This window comes from Cryptomeria japonica, chromosome 6 (genome assembly GCF_030272615.1).
Source record: "Cryptomeria japonica chromosome 6, Sugi_1.0, whole genome shotgun sequence".
Taxonomy (NCBI): domain Eukaryota; kingdom Viridiplantae; phylum Streptophyta; class Pinopsida; order Cupressales; family Cupressaceae; genus Cryptomeria; species Cryptomeria japonica.
Window position 1 is genome coordinate 70,789,225 of NC_081410.1, and position 25,910 is coordinate 70,815,134.

Sequence of the window (25,910 nt, forward strand, 5' to 3'; positions counted from 1 at the left end):
ATATATTAACTTTTGTTTGTGTACCATTTACAATCTCCAAGCCAGATCTATTAATGATTTTTTATTTTCCATCCTTGAACTATAATTGAAATCCCTTATCTACCAATTGTCCTACACTCAAAAGATTATGCTTCAAACCATCAACATAATAAACATTGTTAGTATTTTTCTTACCATCCAATGATATAGCTCTTTTTCCTTTGATCATACATGCCTTGTCATCTCCAAACATAACTAGACCACCATCAAATTATTGCAAAGACAAAAACTTCCCTTTATCTTCAGTCATATGATGTGAACAACCACTATCAATTACCCATTCATCCTTGTCTTCAATTTTAGCAGCACATGCCTTTTCCTCAGGTACATTCTTTTCCAGTGTCAGATCATCTTCCTTGATAACTAGGAATACCCATTCCTTCCCATTCGCGGATCCACTAGCAGAGTCTTCTGCTAGTTCATTGTCAGAATTAGTAACACCTTCCTCATCCATTATGTAGCATGATTTGTCTTTTTTTTCCTATACTTATAATTGCTTTGATATCTAGGGTTAGGTTTAAATGATCTTTTAACTCTTTCTTCAAATCTTGAATTCCTTTTAGGACATCTAGATGCAAAATGACCTATCTTATTACATGCAAAACATTTAAAGGGTGCTTTTCCTTCATACTTACTTCCTACCGGTCCTTTCGGTACTCTTCTACCAAATAGTGCTTCAAGTTGTTCAAACTCATCATCTTATCTCTTCATATCTTCTAACTCATTTGCATATAAATTTTTCCAGACTTTCTTATCGGTTGTTGATGTAGATGAATGATCTTCCTCAAGCGGTTAAGATTTCTATAGAGAGGACCAAAGCTCTGATACCAATTGTTAGATAGTTTAGATAATCAGAAGACAACTGAGAGGGGGGGTGAATCAATTGTCACAAATTATAGGAACATTCAACAATTAAAACTTTAACACCAGAACCCAAAACAATAATATTGGAATAACAGTTAATCAATTAAACATAAACAATAATCACAGAATAAAAGCCATACACACAACACCAAGATTTGTACATGGAAAGACTGGTAAAGGGAAAAACCATGGTGGGAAGCCTACCCACAGTCAGATAATACTTCTGCAGTAAGTATGTGAATTACAATGAAGGGGCCTGCACTTGTAGGAAGGCCAAAAGCCTCAAGCACACTGCTCATCACAAAAGGAGTCTCACTGACTACATAGAAATCCAGACTACAATCCAGAGAAGTGTTGAACTGCAAAAGATAGCATCTCCCATGCCTAAGTACAGTTCTGGTTAAGCTCAATATCAGAGGACTAAATCCTCTTACATAAAACCAATTCGATCTCCTCCTCTACCTGAATGATATTACATTTATTCGCACATTACATTCCTTGACCATGACCTCTTACATTAACCAATGTGATGATCTACAATGAGATCTTACATTTATTTATACAAACCCTCAACCATGAACAGTTAGGTCAACCACCAGATAATAAACAAATTACATAATTACAAACCATGTCGGCCTTAGACCAAACAAATAATATCAACACATAAGACATCCCAGAAATACATCAATAGGTCTTATCCACATGTTTCATTAAAGTCAGTCCATAACCTAGATCATCCGGGACCAAGTATAGGTCCAGATGCTACAACAATGATCTCCATCCACCAAGTCTCGAACATGATCATCAACAACATCCTAAAACTCCATCAGAAGTTGCACCAACACCACTTATGAAATTCATCAAAGATCTCCACAAAAAGCTCTGTCGGTGAAACCCTTGCCGGAACCAGAAACCAATCTTCTAAGCAAGCAGGATAGCATCCAATCACTAGACCAAAACGAACTGACTAAATGTGAGTATAAGTATCATGAACAAGCTAATTCCATTACTAGATTATATTGAAGCCTCTTGGATCATACCGGACCCAAGTTAACCAGAAACCTCTTAACCTACCAGGACCAGAAGGGTGCCTGTAAAGCATCCAAACAACTAGTGTTGACATAAATGACAAAGCATCAATGCAACACAATCAATTCCACCAAATGGCCAACAAAACTTAGTATGCAATCATAGATAATAGTGTAGGGTTAGGTATAGTCCTAGACCTTGTTTAAAGGGCAACATGTGATAGTTCATACACAACTCAAGGATAAAATACTATCAAGAACAATATATTAGTCTTAGGCATACACAACTCAAGGAGATAATGATTAACAAAGAAAGAACTTACAAAGATATATCTAGTCATAAAAGATAATCATATGAGTTGGAGACATGAGAATATTGTAGAACACAAAGTAGACAGTGCCATCATAAGGTGTACACTCCATTTCAAGGCCCCAAACTTAAGGGCAATACAAGGAGATTCCATCAATGCCAATTGTAGTCCATAAAAGCGTTGCGCAAAGAAAATCAAAGACAAAGTACAGTCATAGAGAGATAAGAAGATCAAGTCTATCAAAGAAAAAAAAGAACTCAAAGGCATTCAAAGATGTAATAGTCATAAGGCATGCACAAAGGCTCAGTACAATGGTGATACATTGTTGTAGACCAGTAATGAGGAGTGAAGAATAAGGATTGTGATAGAAATCAAGTTATAAATACAGAGGCACATGATAGTAAGTTTGAGATTAGACAATGCAACATGGAGATATGATCACCTTCTATGAGAAATGAAAGTGCAGTCATGATAGTACTTTTTAGTAGATTGGACTACCATAAACATGCACATGGAAATGAATAAAGGGTGGGAGTTTCAGTTAAGTGAACTTCAAGTTAGAGTGCAAGTTCTTAGTATCATTCATCAGTTCAGGCATTAGTTTTTAGAGAAAATGTGGATTTCTAACTTCATCATCAATTTGAGGCCTAAAAAGTTGGAGTTTTGAGGTCATTCCATGTATTGGATCAACTAGGTCAACACTGGTCAACGCCTCCAGAGGTGGCCAAAAGTGATAAAATTGATGTAATTCATGGTTTTATGTCATATTTAACATGTTTGAGGAATCCTAGGTTGATAGGAGATCATTTGGTTGAAAATTGCAAAAGTTGTCAAAATCGCTCAAAAGCTAAAAATGAGCAACTTTGCAATTTTGGTGCAAAAAGTAGCATTTTGTTTCCCAAACAACCAACTAATTAGAAAGCTGGTTAAAATAGTTGGTGAGGGGTTTTAATGACTATATAAATCCTCTTTGGGTTGAAGGTGTAAGTTGGTTTGTCTCTAATTATTGCCCCAAACTACTGCTCAGTCTAATCCACAAAATGTTAATCCATTATTTCTAATATACTATTATTATTTATAGTATATTATTATTATTTCTAATATACGAATGTATATTCAATGCCATCTCATGTGGAAGGATAGTGCACATAGTTTGGTAGATGCGAGGAATAATGTTTCATGTGTTAATGCATTTAAAGCCTTTAATTTCGATGATCAATATTAATGCCTTTAAAGCCTTGGTATTTTTTGCAGCCGTCACTTTTGTTTTCTTGCTCAAAGCTGCAAGTGTAGGGTGGCTTTGGTCAATGCATAATGGAAGTGGATTTCACATTCTTGACTGACAAGAAATTGGTGCCATTTTTGGGAAAGATATCAGATAGGAGGATGAAAGGTCGTTTCCTTTTCAAAGACCAACGTCTGTATGAAGTAGTTAAAATGTTGCTTAGGGAAGATTTTGTCCATGTGAGTCATCGATATCAAACTAAGATGGAAGTGTACTCTTTGATTGTTGCTCGGGGGTTGCAATTTGAGGAAGAGGTGGAGAAGGTAAAGAGGGCTCTGAGAACTTTGATTGATTCAGACTACTTGTTGAATTTGGATGATATCTATGAACGAGAAATTCTGGGTCTGGGCATTAGGACCTTTGCAGGCCAGGATGTACCAGGTGTGCCATTACCTTTTATCTAATGGAAGGAGGATGGCTTGAAGGCTTGTTGCAGGGACCTAGCTTGTCGTGGGTGGGAAGCATTCAAAACCTTTGCTAATTTGATGAGGACGAAGGAGATTCTATGGGCTTTGCATGAGGTGGCTAGAGTGGAGGTGGGTTAGGAGTTGCAACCAAGGTAGAGGATGTCACAAGCAATGGTGTCCCTCTCCAACTTCAACAATGATCCAGCATACAAGCCACTTATGGGTTAATTGTTGTGCTTGGTTTGGATTGTAGCTTTTTTTGGTATGGCTCCTGCTTTGATAAAATGTTGTTTCATGTCTTTGGTGTCTGGGACTTAGTCCCCAACTCTATAAATTTGAGTTGGTGTTATGGACACTAATTTTGTATTGCTGGGTGTGTGGATATGGGTTTTTTTTAAATAAGCCATAGGGAGTTTCTCCATCTGGTCTGAATAGGTGGTTTTGTAGAAGTGTTTCTTGGGTGGTAGGGTTGACTGGTGGTTTTATGAAACCACTTTTCTCTAGTTCAAATGTACTCGTTTTCTTATTAAATAATATAAATACCAATTATCGATCCAAAAAAGTGCATATGTTATACCATAAAAATTACTTCTCCTACAATAGAAAGCTAATTAATAACAATATTGTAACAAATATGAGCTCAAATATTTAAAAATTTGTCAAGATGGAAAGTTTGTTGAAAAGGCAGAAGAACGTGATCTCTTCATTGTGTGAGGATGAAAATGTTGTTGTACTTCAAGATCATGCAGAGCAGTACAAGTTTTTTTGATGTAGCTTAAACTTTTTGGATGATGTTTGTAGCTCTGTTATTATGACTAAAGCCCTAGGTTTAGTCGATAAATTATGGTTAGGCTTTGGAAGGTTTAATAATTGATTTTAAGAACTGATTTGTGGAATGTTTTGAATGTAATTTCAAAATGGGAAAAATCACTTACAATTGTAGACACCTAAAATTGTCCAGTATAATTAAATAAATATCTTTATTTATTTAATTATTTTAGCCTAATTCTTCTATTAATTAAATAAATCTTTATTTATTTAATTAATTCATTTATCCTCTTCTAGCCTTATTTCTCATTTAAATAAATACCTTTATTTATTTAAATTATCCTTTTCCCAAATTAAATAAATACTTTTATTTATTTAATTGATCCCACTTCTTCTATTAATTAAATAAATCTTTATTTATTTAATTGATTTAATAGCCTTTTCTACCTATGACACATGTCATTCATCTCTTAATTCATACACTACCTACCCTCTCATTATTTTCTTATTTTCACTACCTACCCTCTAATCATAGCTGACCATTTATCTTTTACACCTCTCAATCTTATCCCTCCATTTCTTATAATGTCTTCTATATAAGGAGATGCTTCCTTCATTATCAACCCTACAGATTCTATGCATTCAACCCCTGGACATATACATTCCAATCAAGCATCTGTGAGGCCCTACCCAAACTCACCCTAGCATTTCAGTATTTTTCATGTTGAGACTATTATGGATGCTTTATTTTATGCATTATCGATTTAGAACTTATATGATTTCATGATTTGGATAACATTGATATATATGGATGCTTTATTTATATGCTTTATGATATAGAACTCTATATGATTCTAGAATAGGATAAATTTGAGATGATATATGTCATTATTGGATTTGCAGGACTTTACTATGTTGATAGAAATAGGATGCATGTTTTATGTGTGGATCAAAATTATGAAAATTATGATAATTGCTTATGTGGACTTGTTTGGATGTAAGATGTATTTATTTATTTAAATGTATATTGTATGTAGAGTGTTTGATGTGTATTCTTATTCATATGTTTTATATTATATGAGGTTATTTGAAATTACTAATGTGTAATAGAGATGCGCAAGAAAATTATCCATATGACCATGGAAATATTATGGAGAACCAAACCTAGACCTATGTACGTTCGTAAAACTAGGGTTTGTCTATTTGGAGAGACAACACCCCGTTTGTATCGTATTTTATTTGTGAAAGTGTATATGGCATGTGTGTTAAATTGAATTTATTAAATTGTGTAAATCCAACAAGAGACAAAATTTCATCTGTAAGTTTGTAAAAGTATTTTTATTGTGTCACTTGACACTTGTGTTGATTTATGTTTTGATTTTTGAATTGTCTCTTGGAGGGAGTTGTTTTAACCATAGCTTTTTCAAGTAATTTAATGTGGTTCTATTTTTTCCATGGGTAAAGAATCTTTGGGGTGGTCAACTTAGGTTAAATGGACTCCTAGGGGTAGTTTAAAGGTGTTTTCTAAAGCCCATAAGGTATACCTAAGGGTTAGGAGTAATTTTAGGCATGTGACAATTCCCATGTGGCTGTTTAGTCACCCTAAAAAGTGGATTTTCTAAGATATGCGAAAATTGAATTTAGAAGGCATCATCTAGGTTAGTTAACTTTCCTTTTTGATGAGAGATCCCTTTTGATCTTTTTTCTGACTTTTCTTTTTTCAATTTTAGAAACCTGTGAGAACTCTCACCGAGGTCTTCTTAGGCAAAAATGAGAGATTTTGCGGGTAATCACCCACACTCCATTTTTGGAGACAAGGAATTTTGAAAGAAAAGATAGATTTGGTTTTAGGAAATTGGCTAAGTGTAGAGAAGGAAGGAATTTGTGGAATTGGGCTTCTCATCCTCAACTAATCTAGCATACCTTTGGGTAGTTGAAGGTTGGTTAAATTTCTCTTTGTATTGTTTTTATATTAAATGTTATGTGGAAAAGATTTGCTTGTGTGAAAAGGCTAGTTTCTTGTATTTTTCCCTATGAAAATTTATTTTGTGTTCTACATTTTACTCTTGTGTACATTTTGTGTTTTGGGAGTAACCAAGGCCTCCTACTCTTGGGAGAGAGGATGGTCTTGTGGGTGGTAGAAATTTGATAGCCCTCGAGTGAGAGGCTCTCGTTATGAGAGTGATCTCAAGGGATATTTATGTGACCCTTGCTGCATGGCTTGTTTATGCATTTGGTGGTCATAAGGAGGGAAATAAGGCATGAATGCCTTGGGGGGCATAAGGATGCAGGGTTATTGTACTTATGAGTTATCTTTGTTGCCATGAGGTGGCTTTGTGTTTTACCATACTCTCAATCTCCTCAGGGTACTTGGTCCACTACCACCCTTGAATAGACATCATAATGTGTGGTGCAGTGTAGCCTTGGTTGGGAATATGTTTGTGATTGTTTTCCCTTGTGTATTGTGTTTGCATGTGTGTAACCTGTCTAGGGCTTGGTTCTCCAAGCTCAGGGGTGGCTACTAGTTAGCCTAGGCTGGGAGGTGAGCACTCCATGGTCATAGCCTATGATTTATTTGCAGGTTGTTGGAAGAAAGAAATAGGACAAGTAGAAGTGGCTGGAGTTATTTGTTGCAGAAAAATATTTGTAAATGTAATTATTATTCTTTGAAAGTCCTCATTTATTAGAAATGAGAGACGCATTTGTAAAAGGGACAATGGTGTCTTGGAAATATATTTTAAAGAAATGTAATATTTATTTATGCTATACTACAGAAAAGAAATGAGTATTTCTGGTTTTAGTTTTCTATAGTTCTGAAAAATAACTTTTGTTGTGTATATAATATTTTGAAAAGCAAGAAATTTAATTTACTCTTTTATACATTTAAAATAGAATAAAATAGGAAAGAAATGAAATAGATTTGCATGCATGTAGTAGGCTGGAAATAAAACATTTAGATCTATACATGGAAGTGCAAAAGTTAGTTTATTTAAATCTGTCATTTTATTTATTTGCAGAAAATAAAATCTAAAAGTTATTATAGCCATCTCTAAAGGATTATTTTAATAAATTCTAGATTTAAATAGTTGTTGTTTTAAGTTTATTTAATTATGTTATTTACACTTTTTGTAGAAAGTAAATCTATAGTTAAATAGTCCATCTATGATTTTTTAGCATCAACTATTTTATCAAAAAGAAATATATACATTGATTTAAATCAGAAGAATTTAACTAATCTATTATAAATGTTTCAAAATAAGAATATCAACATATATTTACATAAAAAGAATTTGCCCTGGATGCAATATATAAATAAATTTATATGCATATATATATATATATATATGTTTAAATGAATTCTTTTCTTAAAAAGAAAATATACTTATTTGTATAATATACACATATATCAGAGCTATTATGGATTGACCAACGCCAACCAGTGTGACAAAGGTTAGGAGCTTCATGGGCTTAGCAGGTTATTACCGATGCTTTGTAGAGGGATTCTTCAGAGTCGCACATCCTATTACTTCTCTTCAGTGTAAATGGAAGAAATTTGAGTGGACAGAGAAGTGCGAGAGGGCCTTTCAGGAACTCAAAAAGGCACTTACTAGTGCACCTATCCTTGTAGTACCAGATCCCTTAGCTGACTTCATGGTTTGCACATATACTTCCCTAGAGGGTTTAGGAGCAGTCCTTATGCAGGATGGTAGGGCTATAGCTTTTGAGTCTAGGAAAATTAAGACTCATGAGCTTAATTATCCTATTCATGACCTTGAGCTAGCAGCAGTAGTGCATGCACTTGTGAGGTGGAGACACTTCCTTTTGGGTCATCATTTTGAGCTTCATTCAGACCATCAGATACTTCAGTACATATTCACTCAGCCGAACCTTAATGCATGATAGAGGAGATGGATGGAGTTCTTGTGCGAATATGATTTTGACGGTCACTACATCAAAGGGAAAGAAAACGTAGTTGCTGATGCTTTGAGTAGGAGACATCACGAGGTATACACCATATCTATGGGCATGGATTTGAGATATCGTATACTACTATAGTTGCCAGAGGATGGATGATATTTGGAGGTTTGTCAAATAATATGATCTCAGGATACTCTAGAAGGGAAATATGTGGATTATTCCTTGGATTTCGATGGACTATTACGCCATAGAGGGCACATCTATGTACCTTCTTGTGGGGGTTTGTGAGAGTTCATTATCACAGAGGCCCATAGAGCTCGTTATGCAACACATCCTGGAGTTAAGAAGATGCACGTTGACTTGAGACAGTTATATCATTGGCCAGGAATGCGGCAGCTCATTACTAAGTTAGTAGCCCGATGCCTCGAGTGTCAGAGAGTCAAGGCGGAGCACCGCCATCCAAGTGGGTTAGTTCAGTCTCATGCTATACCAGAGTGGAAGTGGGATACTATATCCATGGATTTCATCATTGGTCTTCCTATGTCATCTCGTCGCCATGATGCCATATTGGTGACAGTTGACAAGTTGACCAAAGTGGCCCACTTTTCACCAGTTCAGACTACCTTCACAGCACCAACAGTAGCTCAGGTGTTCTTGTGAGACATTGTCAGACTTCATGGCATTCCATGCAAGATTATCTCTGGAAGGGATTCCCTCTTCACTTCTTCCTTTTGGAAGGCGTTATAGGCAGCTATGGGCACTAAGTTCAACTTCAGTACAACATATCATCTGGAAACGAATGGTCAAATAGAGAGGGTTAACCAGGTGTTAGAGGATATGCTTTGCATGTACGTCATGGATCATCAGACCAGAAGGGAAGAGTACCTCCCTTAGTGGAGTTTGCCTATAACAATGGGCATCACACTTCTTTGGGGATGCCACCCTATCAGACATTATATAGTAGGCCTTGTAGGACACCGTTGAGTTGGGAACACATAGAGGATAGAGTTGCTATTGGTCTTGAGATAGTTCAGGATATGGAGTAGCAGGTGGATTTGATTAGGCAGCGTCTTAGAGAGGCACAAGATAGACAGAAGAAATATGTAGATGTGAAGAGGATAAACCGTAGCTACTTGGTTGGAGACAGAGTCTTCTTGAGAGTGCGATCGCATAAGAGTCCAATCCATTACGGAAAGGGTTCTAAGCTTGCACCTCGGTTTGTAGGACCATTTGAGATCCTTGAGAGGATAGGACCAGTTGCCTACTATTTAGCATTGCCACCTAGCTTGTCACGCATCCACAATGTGTTTCATGTATCAGTTTTGAGAAAGTATATCTATGATGAGTCTCATATTTTAGATTTGGATGCCTTGCAGGTGGAGTCGGACGAGCAGCTAGCTTTGGAGCCCATTCGCATTTTGGCACGCCGGATGTTGGCCCTTTGAGGTCGAGAGCTGGACCAGGTTAGGGTCCAGTGGGCTTGTTATGATAAGGTTACGGCTTCATGGGAGGACGCAACACGTATGAGATCATAGTACCCTCATCTTTTTGATGAACTCCACGAGGAAGTTCATGCCTAGAGGGTGAGGGTGTGAGGCCCTACCCCGACTCATCCTAGCATTTCAGTATTTTTCATGTTGAGACTATTATGGATGCTTTATTTTATGCATTATGGATTTAGAACTTATATGATTTCATGATTTGGATAACATTGATATATATGGATGCTTAATTTATATGCTTTATGATATAGAACTCTATATGATTCTAGAATAGGATAAATTTGAGATGATATATGTCATTATTGGATTTGCAGGACTTTACTATGTTGATAGAAATAGGATGCATGTTTTATGTGTGGATCAAAATTATGAGAATTATGATAATTGCTTATGTGGAGTTGTTTAGATGTAAGATGTATTGATTTATTTAAATGTATATTGTATGCAGAGTGTTTGATGTGTATTCTTATTCATGTGTTTTATGTTATATGAGGTTATTTGTAATTACTAATGTGTAATTGAGATGTATAGGAAAATTATCCATGTGACCATGGAAATATTATGGAGAACCAAACCTAGACCTATGTACATTTGTAAAACCAGGGTTTGTCTATTTGGAGAGACAATACCCTGTTTGTATCGTATTTTATTTGTGAAAGTGTATATGGCATGTGTGTTAAATTGAATTTATTAAATTGTGTAAATCCAACAAGAGACAAAATTTCATGTGTAAGTTTGTAAAAGTATTTTAATTGTGTCACTTGACACGTGTTGATTTATGTCTTGATTTTTGAATTGTCTCTTGGAGGGAGTTGTTTTAACCATAGTTTTTTCAAGTAATTTAATGTGGTTCTATTTTTTCCATGGGTAAAGAATCTTTGGGGTGGTCAACTTAGGTTTGACCCAAAAATTAACTTCAGATGGGTTTAAAAAGGGTTAAATGGACTCCTAGGGGTAGTTTAAAGGTGTTTTCTAAAGCCCATAAGGTATACCTAAGGGTTAGGAGTAATTTTAGGCATGTGACAACTCCCATGTGGCTGTTTAGTCACCCTAAAAAGAGAACTTTCTAGGATGTGCGAAAATTGAATTTAGAAGGCATCATCTAGGTTAGTTAACTTTCCTTTTTGATGAGAGATCCCTTTTGATCTTTTTTCTAACTTTTCCTTTTTCAATTTTAGAAACCTGTGAGAACTCTCACTGAGGTCTTGTTAGGCAAGAATAAGAGATTTTGCGGGTAATCAACCACTCTCCATTTTTGGAGACAAGGAATTTTGAAAGAAAAGATAGATTTGGTTTTAGGAAATTGGCTAAGTGTAGAGAAGGAAGGAATTTGTGGAATTGGGCTGCTCATCCTCAACTAATCTAGCATACCTTTGGGTAGTTGAAGGTTAGTTAAATTTCTCTTTGTATTGTTTTTATATTGCATGTTATGTGGAAAAGATTTGCTTGTGTGAAAAGGCTAGTTTCTTGTATTTTTCCCCTATGAAAATTTATTTTGTGCTCTACATTTTACTCTTGTGTACATTTTGTGTTTTGGGAGTAACCAAGGCCTCCTACTCTTGGGAGAGAGGATGGTCTTGTGGGTGGTAGAAATTTGACAACCCTCGAGTGAGAGGCTCTCGTTATGAGAGTGATCTCAAGGGATATTTATGTGACCCTTGCTGCATGGCTTGTTTATGCATTTGGTGGTCATAAGGAGGGAAATAAGGCATGAATGCCTTGGGGGGCATAAGGATGCAGGGTTATTGTACTTATGAGTTATCTTTGTTGCCATGAGGTGGCTTTGTGTTTTACCATACTCTCAATCTCCTCAGGGTACTTGGTCCACTACCACCCTTGAATAGACATCATAATGTGTGGTGCAGTGTAGCCTTGGTTGGGAATATGTTTGTGATTGTTTTCCCTTGTGTATTGTATTTGCATGTGTGTAACCTGTCTAGGGCTTGGTTCTCCAAGCTCAGGGGTGGCTACTAGTTAGCCTAGGCTAGGAGGTGAGCACTCCATGGTCATAGCCTATGATTTATTTGCAAGTTGTTGGAAGAAAGAAATAGGACAAGTAGAAGTGGCTGGAGTTATTTGTTGCAGAAAAATATTTGTAAATGTAATTATTATTCTTTGAAAGTCCTCATTTATTAGAAATGAGAGACGCATTTGTAAAAGGGACAATGGTGTCTTGGAAATATATTTTAAAGAAATGTAATATTTATTTATGCTATATTGCAGAAAAGAAATGAGTATTTCTGGTTTTAGTTTTCTATAGTTCTGAAAAATAACTTTTGTTGTTTATATAATATTTTGAAAAGCAAGAAATTTAATTTATTCTTTTATGCATTTAAAATAGAATAAAATAGGAAAGAAATGAAATAGATTTGCATGCATGTAGTAGGCTGGAAATAAAACATTTAGATCTATACATGGAAGTGCAAAAGTTAGTTTATTTAAATATGTCATTTTATTTATTTGCAGAAAATAAAATCTAAAAGTTATTATAGCCATCTCTAAAGGATTATTTTAATAAATTCTAGATTTAAATAGTTGTTATTTTAAGTTTATTTAATTCTGTTATTTAGACTTTTTGCAAAAAGTAAATCTATAGTTAAATAGTCCATCTATGATATTTTAGCATCAACTATTTTATCAAAAATAAATATATACATTGATTTAAATCAGAAGAATTTAACTAATCTGTTATAAATGTTTCAAAATAAGAATATCAACATATATTTACATAAAAAGAATTTGCCCTAGATGCAATATATAAATAAATTTATATGCATATATATGTTTAAATGAATTGTTTTCTTAAAAAAAAATAAACTTATTTGTGTATATATATATATATATATTATTGCATTTTTATTAAACAAAAAATAATAATAATAATTAAACTTAAAAAAAAAAATAATGATGAAGGGTTCGGACCGAACCACTATGTTTAGCACAATGGTCGGTGCGACCAGGGAGGGCGCCACTGTGGCTTCCCACAGTGGATGGCCTGGGAGCTGCCACTGTGGTTTCCCACAGTGAGCGGTGCCCGACCACCGTTGTGGGAAACCATAGTGGCATCCCCGGGGACATCCACCACCGCCGCCTATAACCATACCCCTGCTGAGTTCGCCATGGCTGCCGCTCCATTCTTTCGGCTCTCCTCCCTGCAAAGAGAAAAAGATAAAACCCTAACCCGGGTAGGGTTAGGGTAGTAAAAAAATATATATTAGAAATGAAAATAAAGAAAGGGCAATGTTATATTAATAAAAAAATTAGGGTTTCCATAATGTGAAAACATATTTAAGTTTATATATATATATATATATATATATATATATATATAGTTTAAATTATGGAAGATTAGGTCAAATTGTAGGTTAAGTATTTTATTAAGTGGTTATAAATTATATATGTTTTTAATAAACTTATGGGGTTATGTTTAAATTTTAAAATTGCTTTTGAAGTTTAATCTTTTAAAAACTTTATATTAAATTTGGTAAGGTTATTTTGGCTATTGGGAAATATTTACACTTTATAGGAAAATATTTATTATGAATTTATTTGACCCTTTAGCCGATTTAGTTAAACACATTTTATTTATTGTTAGTCATTTATAAACTGTATGCTATGACTAATTTAATTAGTTTCTAAAATCAATTAATGGCTATTGGAGATTAATTTTATCTGCGTCAATTAATTGACTAAATTAATTTATTGATTAAAATCGATGAGACAATAAATTCATTTATTTAGTATTCCGCATTTAATTTTAATTTATTTTTGCTTACTGGAGTTAGTAGTTAGAGTTAACTCAAAACGTAGTTCAGACAAAACTTACTAGAGCATTTCATATTTGTAGATTTAATATTTTAAGTTGTGATTTAAATTTTTTTTTTATCCCATTCGTGCCTTAAAGTTTGGGCATGACAGCATCCTAGCATTTGATCTTTCATATGCGATCCTACTTGCAACCACATTTCCATTCTTTGTTGAGGTCTTGTGCACATAAAATCTGAGAGCAAATATATCGAGCAAGATCAATGGAGATATGAAGAATGGATATTCAAACCCTATTGGACATGTGATGGTATAATCTTTGTGATTTCATTTGATTTGCATTGTCTTGGGTAATCTTCATATGTTATGGTGGATCTTTGTTGTTGTTAGGCTAGGGTTTTGTGGTTGAATTCATTTAGTCTTTCAATATTGTTGTATCCATTTTCACCATAAACATTTTGGCACGCCCGGTGGGACTCTTGTCCCTTTTGCATTTAACATCTTTTGTTGCAGATTTTGTGTTTTTGAAGTTGCAGATCTGACATTTCTAATAACATTTTGATATTTTCGCATCTGCGTACTTTCAGATTGCATTTTTGATTTCCTGCCGCGTCTGTGACATCTAGAATCGCGTCTGTGCCTTCGACAATTTTTTTTTTTACAGATTCCAGGAAGCGTGTCTGTGTTCCCTATTCGCGTTTGTGTTCAGGAACCGTGTCTGTGCTCAGGAACCACATCAGTGTCAGATCTAATTGCGTCTATGAATTTATATAGCGTTTGTATTTCTAATAACCGTGTCTGTGTGAAATTGTTGCATTTTGGTTTCTTTGATTTGGTTTTTCATCATTCGGATTTCAGATCTGGTCTATTTTGAACTAAAATCTTCAGATCTAGATAATGAAATTGGTGTAGCTTGTCTTGAAAGCAAAATCATTTTGGTGAAGGCCCCTATTTTCACAAAGTCTTTTGGATCTAAAATTTACCTAACTTGTGTGCTTGTAGGAAGGGGTGATCATTTGAAACAATCCAAACTACTATCAAATCTTTGTTTCATGATCTTGATAAGGGTTTTTGATCTTTCATTGTGTGCCTTGTTTTCATAGATTAGCAAACACTTCAATTGGTGCACTAAAATTGAACCGATGTCCTTTGTGTCTTGGGCAATAGGCTCTTTTTGTTTCATCTTTAGAGGGCCTATCTCTACATGTGGTCATTAGGACTACTAGTGAGGAGAGAACGACCCAAGTGGTAGCGAGGAAAACCCACCTCTTTCGAACCACTATAAACAACTATATTCATGGTGAAAGCTATGGATAACGTGTGCTGATTAGTTCATGCTGACACTATGTCTCCCCATAAACCCGTTTGATCAAATTTATTTGATCAGTTGTAGGGCGTAACCCCTACTGGCTGGGAGCCTTCTGTATTTACAGAGTAGAAAGTGCCACATGTATGGCCACATGAGTGGATGCCCTTACTAGCACCTTTTTGTTTTAGAAGCCAAAACCCTTCTAGTTGTTGGGGCAGGGGGTCAGACCTCTGGAGTGACCCACACACATACAGTTCTTAGTAGAGATACAAAGTTCACCATGAGTAGTTTTCATGGGGACTAATGCTTGGTTGCCCCGAGAAGTGAGTGTCGAGGGTGGAGCCAGTGGGGTCAAGCATCTAAGTATCCGCTCTGAATTGCATAGCCTCATGTAGGATCAACAACTATTGTCCTGGCCAGCCATAAGAATTGTGCTTGTCTTATTTTGAACAATCAAACATTCAAGACCAAACATCAAAACATTGTGTCTTTTGTGTCTTCAAGTGTATGCAAAACAATTTTACATCAAACAAAAAACTTTTCTTTGAGTCATTTTGAGTCTAAACACTTGCAAACATTGAGTCCTCATCAACACTGTGTCCTCTTGTCATGAAAAACAGTCAAAATTTCAGATTTGGTCACAATAAACAACTTCACAGATTGGGAAAATTGCATAAAATTTTTAGAAATGCGTCTGTGTCTGACAGAACCACGTCTGTGTCATATAATTGCATCTATGAAGGGCAGAAATGCGTCTGTGTTCTTTCGAGCAACATTGCATTTATAACATCTCAAAAATGCGTCTGTGTCTGACAGAACCACGTCTGAGTCATTTAAGCATGTATGTGAAGTATACAGGCATGTCTGTGTTCAGAATTGAAAAACTTTTACAATCCAACAAACAAGAACAGTCAGTTTCAGAATTATTGAGCTTCCTAGGTATCTCTCTGGGTTTTCATTTAGCATTCAACCTGTCTTTGGGTCTCATAAAGTCCATCATTGCTTTACATCTTGCATTACATTCACATTTGTCTAAACTTGAGTCAAAAGGTCACTTGCTTGTCCTCATCATACTTTGTCAACACACTACATACAACAATATTTTGCTAAGTGGTCCCTCATCAAGGTCTATCACCTTTGGGTCTCATTTGGTCTTGCCTAGAGTTAAGGTCAACCTACCTCATCAAGAGAAACTATCATCTCTTTGGAAGTCACACCTACTCTACTACATACATACTTGATCTTACACTTTGGACATTGCAAGTAAACCTCAGATTCATTTACATTCCATCCAACTCTTGGTCTTCCATACTCTTTCCATTTTCATCTAGTCACACACATCTTGGTCAATACCTAGTTCACGGTTGAAACTCGTTCCCAAAAATCTAGGAGCGAAACTAGAGAGGCTCAAGAGTCCGCAAACATGAGTTCCTATGAGTATGACAATGATATCTTTTTCAGTTCTGATCATACTACATTACTTGACATGGATGCCTATAGAAACATTCCAAATGTTGAAAATATGGACACTACAAACAACAATGACACACACAATGACAATATGGACAACATTTTAGTACATTCAGCAGAAGTGGAAGACTCCATTATGGATCCCCGTTTCAATCGATTGGTTGAGGAAATAAAGAGGAGAGATAAACAATACTTCTTACAAGTGATGGCACAAAGTGGAGCGAAGATTCCTCATGATTTTGACATGTCTCAAATAATGGAAAATTGACCTTTGCAACAACCTCACCTCAACATGGATCAAAGGAGGCCTAATAGTGGGGGTACTAGAGGGCCACATCTTGTGCCTGAATCACCATCATATTTGTTTCAAAAACTAGAGGTCCCATACACACATGGTCAAGCATATGATACTCTCCTTCGAAGACCATTATGGAAGTCTTATGCAGAAAAATATACTCAATCACATACCAATGCTAAGGACCAACCACCAAAGCAAATGGATATTCAAAGGCATGCTCAAAATTTGGACACAAGGAAACCCCACGTCAAATTTGGGGACAACACACTAGAACAAACTCATGACATGCCTGTAGAGTATGGTATACATGGACAAAATAGATACTCTATTCCTCATCATGACTCTATACCAAGTGGTCCTTATACACAACATCACTATAGACCTCCTCCATATGAACATTTGTATGATCAATATCATCCATATATGCAATATGCTCCTCCTCCACCTAGTGGTTTAGGCATGGGGTATGGTCCAAGAATTCGATCTCCACCTAAGAACAATTTGGAACAGAAAATCAAAGATTTACAAAAGAAAATGGAGGACATAAATACACTGAAGCCAACTTACACAATGAGAGACATATGTCCCTATCCATTTGACAAAAGCATTCCAATGCCTCCATTTCCTACACACTTTGTCACACCTAAGTTTGATAAGTATAGAGGAAAAGGGGATCCTAAGGCACATATAAGACAATTTTTCATAGCTTGCATTGAGGTAGCAGTAGAAGACACATATTTGATGAGATTATTCCCACAAAGCTTAGGTGATCAAGCTATGGAATGGTTCTCCCAACTCCCACCTGGAATTAAGTCATGGGGTGACTTAGCAGAGGCATTTATCCAACATTTCTCATACAACATAGAGAGAGACATATCAGTCACCACTTTGTGCAATACCAAACAAAAGGATGGAGAATCTTTTTCATCATATTTACAAAGATGGAGAAATCTAGCCAGTCGGTGCTCTTGTGAAATTCCACAAAAACAAATGGTAGAGATGTTCACCCAAAATGTTAACAAAGACATTGGTTATGACTTAAGAAAAGATTGTTTGTCCACCTTCAAGGACGTCATTGAAAAGGGCTTAGCAACAGAGAAGGTCCTAATTGAGCAAGGCATCATAATAATATTCAAAGAAAACAAAGAGGACTTTAAAGGAAAAGACAAGCTAAGATTTTGGAATAAAAACAAGATCACAGTCAATGATGGTGTTGTGGATGCCAATACAGTGCAACCTAAAATCATTTTTTCTGGATCAAGCTCTACAAACAATCAAGTGAATACTCAAACAACTTCAAAGTCACAAAGGAAGTACACACCATTGGGAGAACCACTTGAGTCAATTTTCAAAAAGCTAGTGGCAAACAAAATAATAACAATTCCAGATTTGCCTCCATATGAGCCAAAGGTCAAACCAAATTGATGGAATGATGATGAATATTGTGAATTTCATAAAAGAAAAGGACATAAAATAGGAAACTGTCATCGATTGAAGAACATCAGACAAGATCTCATTGATAGAGGTGACATTGAGATTGAAGGACACTCATCCAATCAAGAACATGAAATGTTTAAAGAACCAATCCCAAAACATGATAAGGGAAAAGCTAAAGCCACAAATGACCAAACCAACTATACCAGAGCATCTTATAACTATGATTCAACTATTAATCACATTTTGATGGACAATTATGTCTCTACCATTATCATCAAGGACAAAACGCCTGAGAATTCTACCCAAAGACCCAAGATTGTCCTAAAAGTCATTGGATCTTCTTCCGAATCTACCTTTGAATGTAATGTCACAACTCATCGAGGTAAATTCACTCTGCAAGGTGCTCCAGCTAAAAACATTGCTTCCTCATGAACCAAGCCTGAGTATGACCTTGTAGAACAATTAGGGAAGACACCCACGCTCATCTCCATCCTTGAGCTCTTATGCATATCCCCTACACATAAAGCCATTCTTGAAAAAATCTTGAGAGACACTTATGTCCCTACTGATCTAAATGTGGACCACTTTCAAGCTATGGTGGGATACCTTTCCATTCCACACTCCCTTACATTCGTAGAAGTCGATGACGCCTCTATAAGTTAGCCACATATTGCACCTTTACACATTGAAGCCTTCCTACACAAGCACCAAATAAAATGAGTCCTGATAGATGGAGGAGCAGGTCTAAACATTTGTACATTGAGCACTATTAAACAATTGGGATATTCAGACAAAGTTGTGTATTCTACAAACAAAATTACCATCAAGTCATATGATGATGAAGAGCGTTCATCCAAAGGTACAATCACCTTGCTTCTCAGAGTTGGGCCAGTTACAAGAGATGTGGTTTGTCAAGTCCTAGACCTGGATCTCACATACAACATATTGCTAGGACTTCTATGGATTCATGAGATGAGTGCAGTCCCATCTACATATCATTGATGTATCAAGTTTCCACACAATGGAGTTGAAGTGACCATCAAAGTGGATCCAAATCCATTCATATATTACAACAATCTGCGACCTCGATCAGAAATAAAAATCCTAGTCAATCGAGAAGCTATTCCTTCATCAGCATATGTGGATCTAGAATCCTTGAAACCTTCTACATCAAAGCAAGCAGAGCTCAAAGAAAAATTTAAGATTAAAGGTCTGGGATGTGGTAAGTATATCTTTCATTTTGATCAACTCCCACTATCTCCTAAGGTATTCAGTCGACGGGAACAATTTATAAACAATTTGCAAGGAATTGGGTGTGAACCGCCTAGTGTTGTGGCTACTAAGTCTAAATGCAAATCTCCTCTAGTGGTACAAGCAACTCTTGATATAAATAGTCCTAAGAGTGGTTCCAACAAAGAATCTATTGAGCATATCACCAGCCCTCTTGATAAATCACATAGCTTTACCATATCATCCACTCATTCCATTTCCACTCCACTTCCAAACTTGGATCAACAAGAATCACAAAAGCCCTCACTTATTAGGGATCAAAAATCAAGATTTGAAAAGAAAAATCTAAAAGTCAATAATAAAGAAAAGTCCTTTAGTCCAAATCAAAATCAAAAGCTACTGACTCCACAAAAATCAAAGTCAGGGATAAAAATTCTATGAAGCAAAAAGAGCAAGAGTTGATCTCCCCTAATACCAAAATAACTGGGGGCAAAAGCTCTAAAATTTTAATTCAAAAAGAACACTTGTTGATCCTAAGTCTCCATCATGCTATCCTACTTTCACTTCTTTTCACAGTCATAAGCCTTCATCACTCATCTACTTGTTCCACACATCCTTTCCCTTCTGGCGATACATCATGGACCTTTAATGGAGCTTCCTTGAAGGACTTTGTTATCAGGGATGCCCAAACTTCTTCAGGTGACACACATACGGGCCTGTGTAGTCCACACACTAGTAATTCTATCTTAGTTCCTTTATCAAGGAAGACAATAACTTGAGCTACACATCATTCAATCAAGGAACAATGCAATTACAATCATAAAGTCAAGCCTCACACATTTGAGGTAGGTGACTTAGTTCTCAGAGAAAATCCTAAAAATCAGCAAGATAGAAAAAAAAGGGAAAGTTCGAACCAAATTGGCTTGGTCCTTACATCATTACAACAGCCTATGGATCCGGTGCATATCAGCTCTCAACCACAGAGGGTGAACCTTTGGAGGATCCTATCAACAACATGCACCTTCGCAGGTTTTACACATAGCTCTTCAGAGTATCCTAATTCAAAAAAATACAAAAAAAAATCATAAACATAAAAAATCGTTACTTGGTGAAAACCTAGTAAACAGGCACCTCATGACACAAAAAAAATTGAAAAAATAGAAAATTATTTTGTCCAACGGTGAAAACCACTTCGGTGGTGCCCTAGGCAAGTATCATGGTGAAAACTGGGTCACCAGCACCATGCGTAGAGACATTTCTCCTCCCTCCTTCAGGATTCCATTTCATCCTTTCACTTTGCACACACTCACAACCTCTTCATTCATAACAAACTTACCCATTCCCATCATGCCTTGTTATTGATCTACCCAAGATTGGTTAGCCATTCATAATAAACCTCCCTTTTCACCCATTTCAGTCCATAATAAATCAGCTCCTATCTATGGCTAAGGCAAATACTACGTCTAGTGATGGGTGTGGAACTGAGAGCATCACACGTTCTGAGGAGTACAGTTTCTTCCAACTTTCTTCAGTCTATCCATGCACAATCCACAATAAAGCAACATTTGCATCGCCAATCCACAATAAAGTTTCATCTTCTCCGCAATAAAGTATCAGTTGCATGGATTCAGTCAGTTTCAGATGAGACACAACAGCAACAATGAGCTTCAACAAATCAATTTTTTCAATAGACTCAGACAACATATGGTTCAGTGCTATCTATCCTTTTTGTGAAAGTAAACATTGTGACCACAATCAAATAAACTTATGCAAGTGACAAGAGACACTAAAAACTTGAGGACTACAGTGGATGTCGGTGTCGAGTCTTGGTTTTGTTTTGATTTTATCTTTTGGTGACATGTCTTTTAGCTTTTCCAGAATGTCTCTGACTAGAGATTCTATCTCCAGGATGTCTTTGACTAGAAAGGCAAGGATGGGGTATTGTCACCTTTTTTTCTTTGTTGTCTGTAGATTGTCTCTTAGTAATGCTATGACGTGTCCAAGGATATGAGGACATTGTGAGTCTAGTATGAATTGGGGCATTCCTTGTTTTCAATTGTCTAATCTCCATGCAAACAGGTACAATGACTTTCTGGGTCGAACATATGCCTCAATTATCATAACCTACTTGCCATAATAAAGCTCAATGATGATAACCCACAAGAAGCTCTTTTCATTTTCATAACTTCTATCTTCCATCCCCCTTTCTTGATTGACCTCCATCATCCTTCTTGAGTCCGCATAGCCTGTTATCACATGACTAAGTATAATGACACACCAAAAATATTTACATATCATGTAGTTGCACTTGCATTACCACATATTAAGCATTTCATACATACATATAGATATCACAATTACATCACATCCTGCACACAACACATATTAGCACATTTTACATTTGCATTATCATGTTCATTTGCATTGGCATAACATATTAAAAACATAAAAGAACCAAAATATTCCATGTCATCATGTACATATTTGCATCCATATCATAACCATCATATAGAAACATACATCATGAAATATTTCATCACATAGAAACATACATCATAAAACATATAGAAGCATCACATAGGTACACATGCATATAGCTGCCGCAAGAAATTATCTCATATATATATATATATATAATCATAAGTGTCATGATACAATGATGTCAAAATCATATGGCTACAATCACTTGAAGGTGTCTACATCATCATACAAAATGGTACAAAAACTGCTACATAGGGAGCCCTCTAAGGCTATGATGAACTCCCTCCCTCAGAGCCGCTTGGCCTCGACAGAGTTTGAGCCCTGGAAGGACCCGCCCCAGGATCATCTCTCTTGTCCCCTCTATTTGGTGGTGGTGGAGGACCCATAACCCCATTGCTGGATGCCTATCTCCTGTCCCTCCCTCCAGTGGTCGTTACTGTCCGCGATGGTCTCTGGAAGCTCCTGGCCCACTGCTCTAGTGGCACAACTCCATAGTATAGGTCTCTCCAGTAGCCTACCTCCTCCCCAGCTCGCAGAACATAAGCATAACTAGCTCCTATTTCCTTTGCCGCTTGCCTCCTTGCCCTTAGTGCTATCTTAGCCTCGGTATAATGCTGGATAGCCTGATCTCTCTCCCGCTCTGAGTCCCTTAGCTATCTCCCGCTCGAGATCCTGGACCTCATCTGCCTGTCCCTGGCAGATCTCCCTCAACTCCAATAGAACATCCTCCTCCTCTCCCCCTGTACCTATGGCTACTCATGCCCCTGTACATGTGGCTCCTCCTGTGGTTGTCCCTACCCCTATCCTCATCCCTGTCCCTATACCTACCTGGGACCCTATATTGCTGGCACCTGTAATCGTAAACCACCTTGGCCTCTCACCTCTTGAGCCTGTCTCTCCTCCCCACCCTCTCTTTGTGGAGCCACTCTCCTCTCTCCTATCACACCCTACCTCCTCCATCGACCTCTACCCCCACCATCTCCATCTATCTACTCACCTAGATCTGTCAGTTACGGAAATGGATGCTCAGCCTAATATGCAGTATACTTTGCATCCATCCTTGCATCCTCTATCACTGGCCACATATCCCAAGGCAAGGGAATCATCTCTACCAGCTACATCACTACCTGATCATATGACAATAATGGCCCGAAGTGTGCCTGATCCCTCACTATTCGAGTATACATCCTGGAACCCCATGGCATTCGCTAAATCCTGTCGAACTGCTTACATACCCTTTCCACCAACTGCCTCTCCAGCACATAGGGCATCTGCCCAATCAGATACCTACTCTGAAAGGTGTATGGTAGCTCCACTGCATCATCCTCCCACTCCTCACACTCTCGGTATGGCCTCCATACCACAGTGTCAATCTCATCGATGACCCTGCGCCAGTGCTCCAATCTCTCGATCTACGACTACGAGGTAATCATATCATATAAGTGAAAAAAACTACGCCCATGGCCCCTTCCTTTGAAATGTATCAGTCGGGTCACTGGCAGATGCTCATAAGCCCATACTTGTAATAATGTCACTCTGCAGCCCAATCCTACGAATCCATGGTATACAAATTTATGAAGCTCATAATATAAGTGTGCCAACACACACAGTCCCCAGACATATCTAGTATGATGTGTCACCAGTGTCTCCAATGTGCTCCCCCAGCCCACAGCCAACCCTCATGTCGCCCTATCCGGACACAGGAACCCACTAATCACTCCTGCTAGTACTGCTGGTAATGCTAATCCTGTTTGTGTCATGGTATCCCAAGCCACATCTCCTGCCCTCATCTCCAATCTCAGATCCTAAAACACTCATCTCAGGGCATCCCTATCTCTGTCTTGATCGTAGGGAATCAACTCCCCATCGATCAGTATCCATAGTATCCTATATACATCCTCTAAGGTGACTATCATCTCACCAATCGACAAATGAAAAGTGCAAGTCTCTGAGTGCCATCTCTCAGCTAATGCAATCAACAACCCCGTGTTTGCCCCAAACTTAGGAACATACAGAATGAATCGCAAACCCATAACCTCAATCACTACTCTATCCTCAAAAGTCAGCTTTGGTCGTAAACTCTGAGTCAATGGGAATCTCTCCCATGACTCCAACATAGGTAGGTACTCCTGCAGTCAAGTAAATCAACTATGTCAGTCAAAGTGGCATTCCCTGTTCATCACAAAATGCTGCTCTTTATCCTAATGCTTATGATACTCTATCCTAGTGACACTCACTGTTCATCACAAAGTGTTGCTGTTTATCCTAGTGGTACTCACTGTTTATCACAAAGTACTACGTGTTTTTGTACTCCCTGTTCATCACAAAGTGCTGCTCATATTTGCACCCCCTATTCATCACAAAGTGCTGCTCATATTAGTACTCCCTGTTCATCACAAAGTACTATGTCTTGGTACTCCCTGTTCATCAAAAAGTGCCTCAATCTATCCTATCCTAAGGCCTCTGCTAGTCTTCCCTAGAGGACCTGCTTGAGTGTATCCTCTTAGTAGCTTATCCAATCAACAACATATGTTCATCACAGAACTGTCGATTCGGCCTTGAAGACATAAACGTGCCTTCATGACATAAATGTGCTTACATACTGCACAAACGCGCCTGCTCTGCATAGACGCACCTGAAATACACAAACGTGCCTATGCTCTACATAGACACGCCTGCTCTGCATAGACGCACCCATATAGCACAAATGTGCCTGCCCAACACAGATGTGCTCGCATTTGACATAGACGACTTTTCCTTCATAGACACGCCTGGCATAAACATAGACGTGCCTAGCTAACCTAGACACGCCTGGCACCAGCACAGATGCACCTCGATGTTTTTTGACCTTGTTTGACATATTCTAGAATGCATTTATTGCGCTACCTAACATGCATTAATGACAACATTTATCGTGACAAAGTACAAGGAGGTTTTGCGGTACTTACCGACTCTCCTGAATCTGCTGGCCTCTGAAATTGGCAAACGCGATTGAATCTATGAACCAATGCCATCGCTGCTGACTGCTGCTGCTCTATTCTCTCTCTGCACTCTGATCTCTTGGATGTGTGGATGACAATGAGGATGTCAACCCCTCATGGTCTATTTTATAGACTGGCCTAGCCCTCACCCTAGCCCTAACCCTCGTCTCCCGAGTCAGTCTTCTTTATCCCGTGACTCTGTCACTCTATCCGGTTAGTCCATTCTAGCCTTTCTTTCTTATCAAGAGATTGTCTGCGATCTTTCCATACATTTTCATCCAATCTCTCGAGGGGGCATACCATTTCCATCTTGGGGCAACTTTGTATCAGTTCATCTAATCTTCTTTGAAACAACACGACAAGTTGTATTGTCTCAACTAGGGGCAAAATGTAGACACCTAAAATTGTCCAGTCTAATTAAATAAATATCTTTATTTATTTAATTATTTTAGCCTAATTCTTCTATTAATTAAATAAATCTTTATTTATTTAATTAATTCATTTAGCCTCTTCTAGCCTTATTTCTCATTTAAATAAATACCTTTATTTATTTAAATTATCCTTTTCCTAAATTAAATAAATACTTTTATTTATTTAATTGATCCCACTTCTTCTATTAATTAAATAAATCTTTATTTATTTAATTTAATTCATTAGCCTTTTCTACCTATGACACATGTCATTCATCTCTTAATTCATACACTACCTACCCTCTCATTATTTTCTTATTTTCACTACCAACTCTCTAATCATAGCCGACCATTTATCTTTTACACCTCTCAATCTTATCCCTCCATTTCTTATAGTGTCTTCTATA